Genomic DNA, 8762 nt, shown 5'->3' with positions numbered 1-8762 from the left:
GAGACTGTCGCCCTATTTCGGCTCCTCCTTCCTGGTTTGTGGGCAGTCCTTCTTTAGATGATTGGCACTCCCACAAAAAAAGCAGGCCATAATACTGCATTCACCCTGATGTTGTCGTCTACATCGAGGACACACTGGGAAACTCCTCCAGCTGTCACTTCCTCCCTGACGGCCACTAAAACCACCCTGTGCCCTCCTATAAGAACTGGGAGGGACAAAGAAATCTGGAGCCTTCCTCTTCTGCTCACTGGAGCCACTACCCCCGACCGGATCCAATAAAAGGAGGCACTGTCCTCCTGGCATCGCGCCTAACAGCGCTCTCTCTCCAAATCTGGTCCTCAGCCCCCTCAGCTGTAAGGGCCATGTCCATCACTTGAGCGTAGGTAGTAGTCTCTGGATCCAAGGTGATCTTCACATCACGGGCGATCATAATGTTCAATCCCCGTACGAACATATCTCTCCTTGTCGCATCCGTCAGCACCAGATCTGGCGCAAACTTCACCAATCGGTCAAATTTCAGAGCATACTCTGTCACGGTCATCCGGTTCTGAGTCAGATTGATAAACTCATCAATCTTCACAGCTTGGACTGCCATACTGCAATACTTCTCGTTGAAAATGTTCCTGAACTCTTCCCAGGTCATAACTGTCACATTCCTCCTCTGAACCACTACATCCCACCAGATGCGGGCATCTTCTCTGAACAAGTAGCTTGCACAAGCTACCCTCTTGTTCCCCTCAACCCTCATAAAATCAAGAGTGGAGGAGATCATATTCATCCATTGCTCTGCCCGCAGTGGGTCTGGTCCATCCTCAAAGGTGGGAGGATGTTGTATTCTGAATCGCTCATATAAGGGTTCCCATTTATTCTCCACAACAGGTTGGACTGGTGCTGACGCCATAACCTGCTAAATCGGCAACCCTGTGACCTATGGAGGGGCCTGCTATCTCAACTGTCGAAGTTCTTCCTCTGTTCGTTGCAATCTTGCTTCCATTTCGGCAAACATCTGTTGCCATTTCTATGGGGCAGGTGGAGGGTCCTGACCCTAGTTATCATCCTCGGCCCGAATGCCGCGACGTCTAGATGATTGATGAGGCATCTCAACAAATATGCCTGCAATCAATGACGCCGCTCATCAGGCATGATAACAACATCGAAAACCACCTCCCAATCACATTAGTCAACCACAAGCAACAATCCACATAACACTCAAATAACATATAGCACACAATGGGCCATGCCCTGACATCATGCATACATTAAATCATTCATCATGCTCTATATCAAATAAGCAGGCAAACAGGGCATTTAGGCACATATTTCAACACAATAGTCAATCATACCAACCAACCCCGAGTCGAGCTTGTCACTGACAGCGAGCGTACATGTTCGGTCGTTCTCCAGAAACCATAAACCTTGGCTCGCTCTGATACCAAGTTGCAACGTCCTACTGCCTTAGATTCGTTACTAAGTGAGTTTAAACTGTGCAATTACTCGCTAATCGAGGTTTAAGACAAAAGTGTAATTAAATCATAATCATAGTCATAAGCTTGAGAATAAACCTTTCATTGAAAATTTATAAAACATTTAACATTTGGGATCCCAAAAACATTGTTTGGAAGTATTTACAACTCAAAATATAATTAGAGTCGATTAAATGACAAAATTCAGATTTTGTACAAAAATCTCCCAAAAGCACCCTTGGCCGTGGTAGCCAGACAGACCGGACATGTACGCGCCGCTCGTTCCGCTCGCCATACTCAAGGTTGATCGACTCTCCCTTTGCCTTTAACTGCACCATAGAGCACCCGTGAGCCGAAGCCCAATAAGAAAACCCTCACAAGCAGATAATAAATGTATATCAAACACTTAATATAAAATCAAGCCAACACCGGGTCATACATGCACGGCCATGCCATCCCAGACGCTTTACTAGGCCTTGGGTTCGCGGTCTAAACCGTAAGGATATCCCAGGTATCACTTGGGGTCTCACCCTAGCAGCTCGCACTCCGTGTGCTAAATGTTGCACCCGGCCCCATGTCGTTCCCGACCTTTACCGTTCCCGGCCTTCGCCATTCCCGGCCTTCGCCATTCCCGGCCTTCGCTGTTCCCGGCCTTTGCTGCTCCATCATTTACATACACATACAATAAAGCTAAGCGAAAATCTAAACATATATAAATTCAATCAAAGGGCCATGCCCCGCAACACAGTCATATAGGGCCGAGCCCTGCAACTCAATCATATAGGGCCGAGCCCTGCAACACAGGCTCTATGGGAACAGTAGTTTTCTTACCTGTGTCCCGAGCTTTCTAGGCACCGATGTCCCGAGCACAGTTCCCTAGTCCGAGCCTCGCCAAAACCCTAGTCACAACGCATTAACAATATTCATGCATCAAGTTCTAATCCATTAAATAGCTTTGAACCATAATTCTAGTCTCAGAAACCTTGAATTCTATCAATCCGGGTGATAAAATCCATCCCGAGCCTTAACTATTGAATTCCCGAGCCTAATACTCCTCTAAAACCCAAAAATGCACTAATCGTCGCGGCCCTATGGACTCATGTCGTGGCCCCTAGCTCAACCCGAGGCCCTGCCTCATAATAGCCCACATGCGTCACGATCCTTCCTGAGGGGCGCCGCGGCGCGCCTCAAATTCCAGATGCCCCAAGATCAAGGGGGCCACAGCTCAGCAAGAATAGGGTTGCAGCCCGACCCCTCGAGCCCAGAATAACTCACCATTTTCACCTCAAAAGCCAGTCCAATTATCCCCAAGATCATGCCAACAATCTTAACTAATTATCACAAAGGTTATACTATAGATTCAACAACAAAACCACACAAAAACTCAAGCCAAAAACCTTATAAAAATCAAAGTTGAATCTTCATCCCTCCAACATGTAAAACTCTAGTATTCAACCTAAAACTAGCTGCAAATTAACATAACTCAACATATTAAGAAGCTTACCTTGTAAAGAATTGGATCCACAACTCAGTTCCTAAGCTCCGCGATTCCAAAACTCTAGCTTGGTTCCTAGCTTCAATTCCTTAGTTTTGGCTCGTTTTCTCCAAGATGTCACTAAGCCTTCAAGAGTGTAAGAAAACCAGAGCAAAGGAGAGGGAGCGGGTCAGTTTAGAAAAGGTCTAGGGGTTTCCTATATTTTGTTTTATTTAACTTAAGTCTGTGTGGTTACCTCAAGGCTCGGGGTACCAAAAACGTCCCCGAGGGCAAAATGGTAAATTTCTCCAATATTCCCTCCTAGGCGTTCTAACCTCGAATATATCTCCAAATATTTATTTCCATAACCCAATAACCCCATAAGGCATCTAATACCTGAGACACCCCTCGACTCGCCCCAAGTCAGATATTCAACCCCGTTGTGACTTCCTGGCTAACGGCTCCCTAGGACTGTCTCGGATCATGCTACACAAACATATCACAAGCATATCACATTTATACCCTCAACGGGCTAAAATTATAAACATGCCCCTAATATCCAAACGGGGCCCACATGCATATTTAATCCATCTAAACATCATCTCTATGTCATATTCACATAAATTCACATATTATAATCGTAATTCACTTATTGCCCTCCCAGGCACACTAATCAAGGCCCTAAGCCTTATTAGCAAATTTGGGTCGTTACACCAAATGTAAGTTACTTTCATGTGTTTGGATGTGTGTGTGTTGACGCCATTTTTCGTCAACTTAGAAAAGAGAAGCAATTAAACGAAAAATACGAGAGGAAACAATATATATAGACACGATTTTTTACGTGGTTCAGCAGTTAAAATCTGCCTAGTCCACGTGTTTATGTTATTAACTCTTTGGAATTCTCTTAAAGCTTTCTGGAAGCAATTATACAGAATTTTTGCAATCTCAGTTTTTCCGTCCCTACAAATGAATCGTCCCACTCTATTTATAGAGTGGTATACTAAATATCTTCCCACAAAATTCGGGAAGATATGATACAAATCAATTAAAATAAATGCCATTCAATGCATTAGTTACTACGTATGCGTATATATCCCATGATATTTGGGATTTAATAACAGATTACATCAAATCCCTTAAACATAGGGATTTTACAACTATAAATATGTTCACACACATCTTACGAGCTTTGGCATTTGACCCACATGCCTTCGAGACCGTTCACCCATCGCGAGCTCGTCACCTCAGTTCACCTCTCTTGTCGACAAGTAACATTGATGAGACCATCCTTTTCGACTCATAATACTCGAGCTCAAATCATCTTGTTTATAACCTCGGTACACCTCCGAGACTTCATAGTTTCCGAACTCAACAATCTCGATGTTGTCACATTTACTGCTCAGCGAGACTATCTCTGACTTGCTGATTACATGACGACTATGCTTGTTTCGAGCTAACACCTTCTGGCACTGAGTTTTGAGATCAAAATTTCCATTCTCAAAATCGAGGTGTAATATTTTACCCCCTCAAAAGTGTCAGTTCAAATCCTATGAGAAGGAAACTTTTGAACTACCGCTTTCGAAAATCAGGCCACCTACCACACTCGAGTTCGGACACGTGTCAGCCACGGATTGGTCAAACCAAATACTTGAGTACTTTTCCAACACGCCCACATCCCTTCGCATTTCAGCTTTTTGCCATCATCGTCATGTTTGCCCTTGACCGTTCGATCAAAAACTGAATCCAACCAAAGGCCTTGATGGTCTCGACCCTTGGCCTCCTTGTGGGATGTATATATAACCAGTCTCACTTTCTCTTCTTCTTCACCTTCATTCTTATATTTCAAGCTCCAGAGAGAAAGAAAAAAAACCAGAGCCAAAAATTCTTCTTTTTTCTTGCATGTTCTCCAAACCGAAGAGATATAACACTCTTGGAATTTTTGACTCCGTGAGAGCTTCTTTGCAACTGCTCCTAGTGTCAACGATCTCCCTTTATCCTCAAGCTTTAGTGTGTAAGTTTCTTATTCTTGACTCCCGTACGTTTATGTATTCATGCGCTCTTACGTTTTTCATATACGTATGAATGTATGTTGTAACTAGTAACCTTAGCAATATTGCTTAACATAAACTTTCGATTCAAAGCTTTTGACAACATAGCTCTAAAACCCAGATTTAGCGTAAAAAATGCAAACATAGGGTCTTTTCGGTTTATGGGTAATTTATCGTGTAAGCCAAGAAATGGGGGTTCTGAATTAGGGTTTGCAATTGCACAAATCCCAAAATTATCACCTTTTTGGGTAACCATCAACTTTATCCCTGAAAATATGGGATTCTTAAAATGAATCCAAACCTTCCCACTCTCGTTTTAAATACACGCTCGAAGCCCGAACTTTCCAATAGTTTGGGGTTCTACTTTGAATTCGATCTTAACCCTTCGAGACCTCGGTCTTGATCGAACTCACTCCGTGATCTGGGGCTTTCGAGCTCGAATCACCAAAATTGTATTATGTAGTTCTTTGCATGCCTGGCCCTCACCCTCTTTTTTCTTGTTAGATGTCGCAGAACTCTAAGAATCGATGGGGGTCAGTGCTCGCAATTCCTTATTCTCCATAAACTACCAGTTTGTAGTCTCCCTTCACTTGGAATCAGCGACTGATAGGCGAGCACCACACGAGGTGCGAACAAGAAGACATCCGAGACCATTTCCGACATCAGATTGACTAGGTCGAGGAAAGAAAATGGAAGAAACTCTGGGTCACGATCTATCCAGATCTGGAACCCAAGATCAGGCCCATCCCGCTTATCCTAAACTCAAAGTCACTGTTGCTTTGAGCTTGGTGTACATGCCTTTTCGCTAATGGAGGACTCTTCAAATCACCCTTCCACCTCGCAAGTTGCTTCCATTCCTACCTCCAGGGAGGAATTCTTCGAGGCTGAGCATTATTGGAGCTCAGTCACTTCGACGGGCCAAATCTCTAAGATCCTGGCTTGCCACGGCCTGAAACTCTCCAACACACTGATGTGACAGCCTACGATCCCAAATGAGCAGAGCTGATATGCCCAAGGTGATGGCAATCCTGACAGTAAGATCAAGTTCAATGCCTGGAGTCGCGAGCATATGAAGGCAGGGGCCCTACTTCCCCTAAAATCATTTTTTAAGGATTTTCTGGATTTTATTGGGCTCACCCCATTCCAACTCCAGACCAACTCTTATAGGGTTCTCCCCGCCCTCAGGTCGTTATATCACGAGCTTAAGTGGAAGGGACCCTCACCAAAAGAGATTCAATATCTCTTTTGTCTAAAAAGAAACCCCTCTCAAGCTCGGGGAGGGGATGGCTTCTACTATCAGTCGAGCTACCCGAAGGAGAGGAAGATTTCGAGGATATGTTGAACCATCCTCCAAACTTCAAGCTGGCCTTCTTCTGGTCGAATGGCCTTGCCCCTTCCAAATTTTATTCATTCCAACGAATCTGTAAGTACTTATTCTTATTTCTTTCTTGTTCGTTCAGTTGATTAAGCTCTGGATAATAACACATCCATTTCTTCAGCCAACTATCACCATCCCACACCTTCAGAATCCATGGTGGAGCATAAGAAGGCCCTGCTCCAACTGCCATATGGTCGGCGCTCCCTATCTTATCTTCTTCATGAAGAAAAGCTCTGAGCCTGCGACCTCTTGGAGCAAGATCAGTCGATAGACGATGTCGCCTATCGCAAGTACTTGAAGTGGGACCACATGCCTCTTCCCACTGAAAGACTTCCTTCGAGACAGAGGTCTTCGAGCTCACGGGCGCACTCCCCTATGGCTCGCCGTCCTGATCGCCTGTGCTCAGGAAATGAAGCCCAAGATGAGGCCTCGAGCTCAAGTGGTGGAGGTAAAATCATACTTAGCTCGGCTATGTGGTCCCCCTCTATGCTTAAACATAAGACTGATACTTTGATCCTATTCCTAGATCACAGAGATAACTTTCACGTCTGGTTCTAGGTAGATTATAGGGTACATAGGTTCGATAGTTGGTTAGGCCAATTCCAAACTATGTATAGTTTAAATGAAGTTTGGGATGGGGTTGTCATTCAATACGGTACCAATGACTATAGAGACCTTTCGAGGCTATCACATATGTATAGGGAAGGGACTCCCCTAGCCTCCTCTAAAGATAGGGGGATTACTTGGTCGCCGAGCACAAGCTCAGGGGAGAGTGCCAGATAGGTATCTTTTGACTTTAGCCTTGTTTTTTTTTTTTTTAGGCCTGTTCACTAATGTGTAAATTGTGTATGTGCTGGCGACATGGAATCTGATCTAGACAATGTGCTCAACCGTCATTCGAGAGCTAAGCAAAGCAAATGCCCGAGGGCCTCGCAGAGATCAGAGTGCCCCTCCAAAATTCTAAAAAAATCTGAGGCGACACCTCCTGCCTCAAACACTCACGGCCCAAGCCAACCTGCTGATTCGAATCTCGAGGTTAGATTCTCCATTGAGGTCTCACTTCCTCCGCCTCCTTCTGAGGTTCAAATCTCCCAAAAAACTGCTCCATCCTCGTAGAAGCGAGTTTGCTCACGAGAACGCTTTTTATTGGTCTCGACTCATGCCCCCGAGGACGTGATCGATAACGCTGCAAGGAAACATGGAGTAAGTCTAGGCTCGGACATACTCTTCTTAGTTGGCCAAAGTCCCAGCAACCTGGGCGCTCCTCAATGGCAGTTGTCACCTCCTACCGCGACACTAATATAATCTTTGACAAGGTCAGCAAGCTCTTTACCTCGGTAAGTCCTTTTACTCTGCCATGTTGCTTATATGGACTTATCTTGTGTGTTTATTAACCCATTCTTATTTATGTGTACAAGCCTTCACCGCGTTTGCTTAGCATAATGTCAAGCTGAACAACGAGATCTACTCAAGCCAGTCCTATGCCCAGGAGGCAAAGAACCTCCAGATCAAGCTCACAAACGAGCTCAAGGCTGCAAAGTCGCGGTGTCTGACCTCGAGTCAAAACTGGAGGCTAAGGGTGTTGAAATCAAGGAGAGAGACTCTAGGATCAAGGAGCTTGAGGAGCTGAGTGCTAAGCAGAAGAAGGACCATGCTGTTGATATGGCCATTTACCATATCTGGGCCAACAATGTTCATCTCGACAGCTTTCTGGACACTCTCGAAGATGAGTTCCTTGAGAGGTGGCAGGCTTAGCTGGACGAGGAGGATGCCAAGGAGGAGGTCGAAAAGACGGCGAAGAAGCCCGATGCTGCTGAGGGGGATGCACCTCCTTCATAGAAGCGAGGTCATGGGTTGTGTCCCATTACCATTTTGTAATACTACTATATTTATGCCCTTAGGGGAAATACAATTTATAGCTCATTTTAGGGCTATTTTATGTTTGTTCAAATAATAATTTTAATATTTATATATACGATTTTCTTGCTCGAAACCCTTTATACATTTGATTTTACATTCATCTTTTACTTTAATATTTTTGCTTTACATTTTTGGGTCAAAATATTTCAAGCATCTTATATTAAAGGTTTTCTTTTATGTTTGTTTATTCATACAAACACACTTGTTGGATTTAAGCTTGAGTTTCAATGCATTCATGCACAGTTTACCCGATATATCCATGTCCGATCTCGTTATTTGTCAAGGTTGGACCTTACTTTCACCATGCACTCGAAAGTACTTATATATGGCTTTTCTAGTCACTTTTCCTCTTCCTTAAGTAGCTCCCCAAGGTTGTGAGGTCGAAACTATCTTTTTGCAAAATATTCCAGCCTCGGACTCGACTTATCTCGAAGTAGGTTTATTTACATTCCAACTTTCTGTCGATTAGTTTTAGCTGG

Source organism: Humulus lupulus, chromosome 5, assembly GCF_963169125.1.
Source record: "Humulus lupulus chromosome 5, drHumLupu1.1, whole genome shotgun sequence".
Taxonomy (NCBI): Eukaryota; Viridiplantae; Streptophyta; class Magnoliopsida; order Rosales; family Cannabaceae; genus Humulus; species Humulus lupulus.
The sequence above is the reverse complement of the archived record's forward strand: the minus strand, read 5'-3'. Positions refer to the sequence as shown.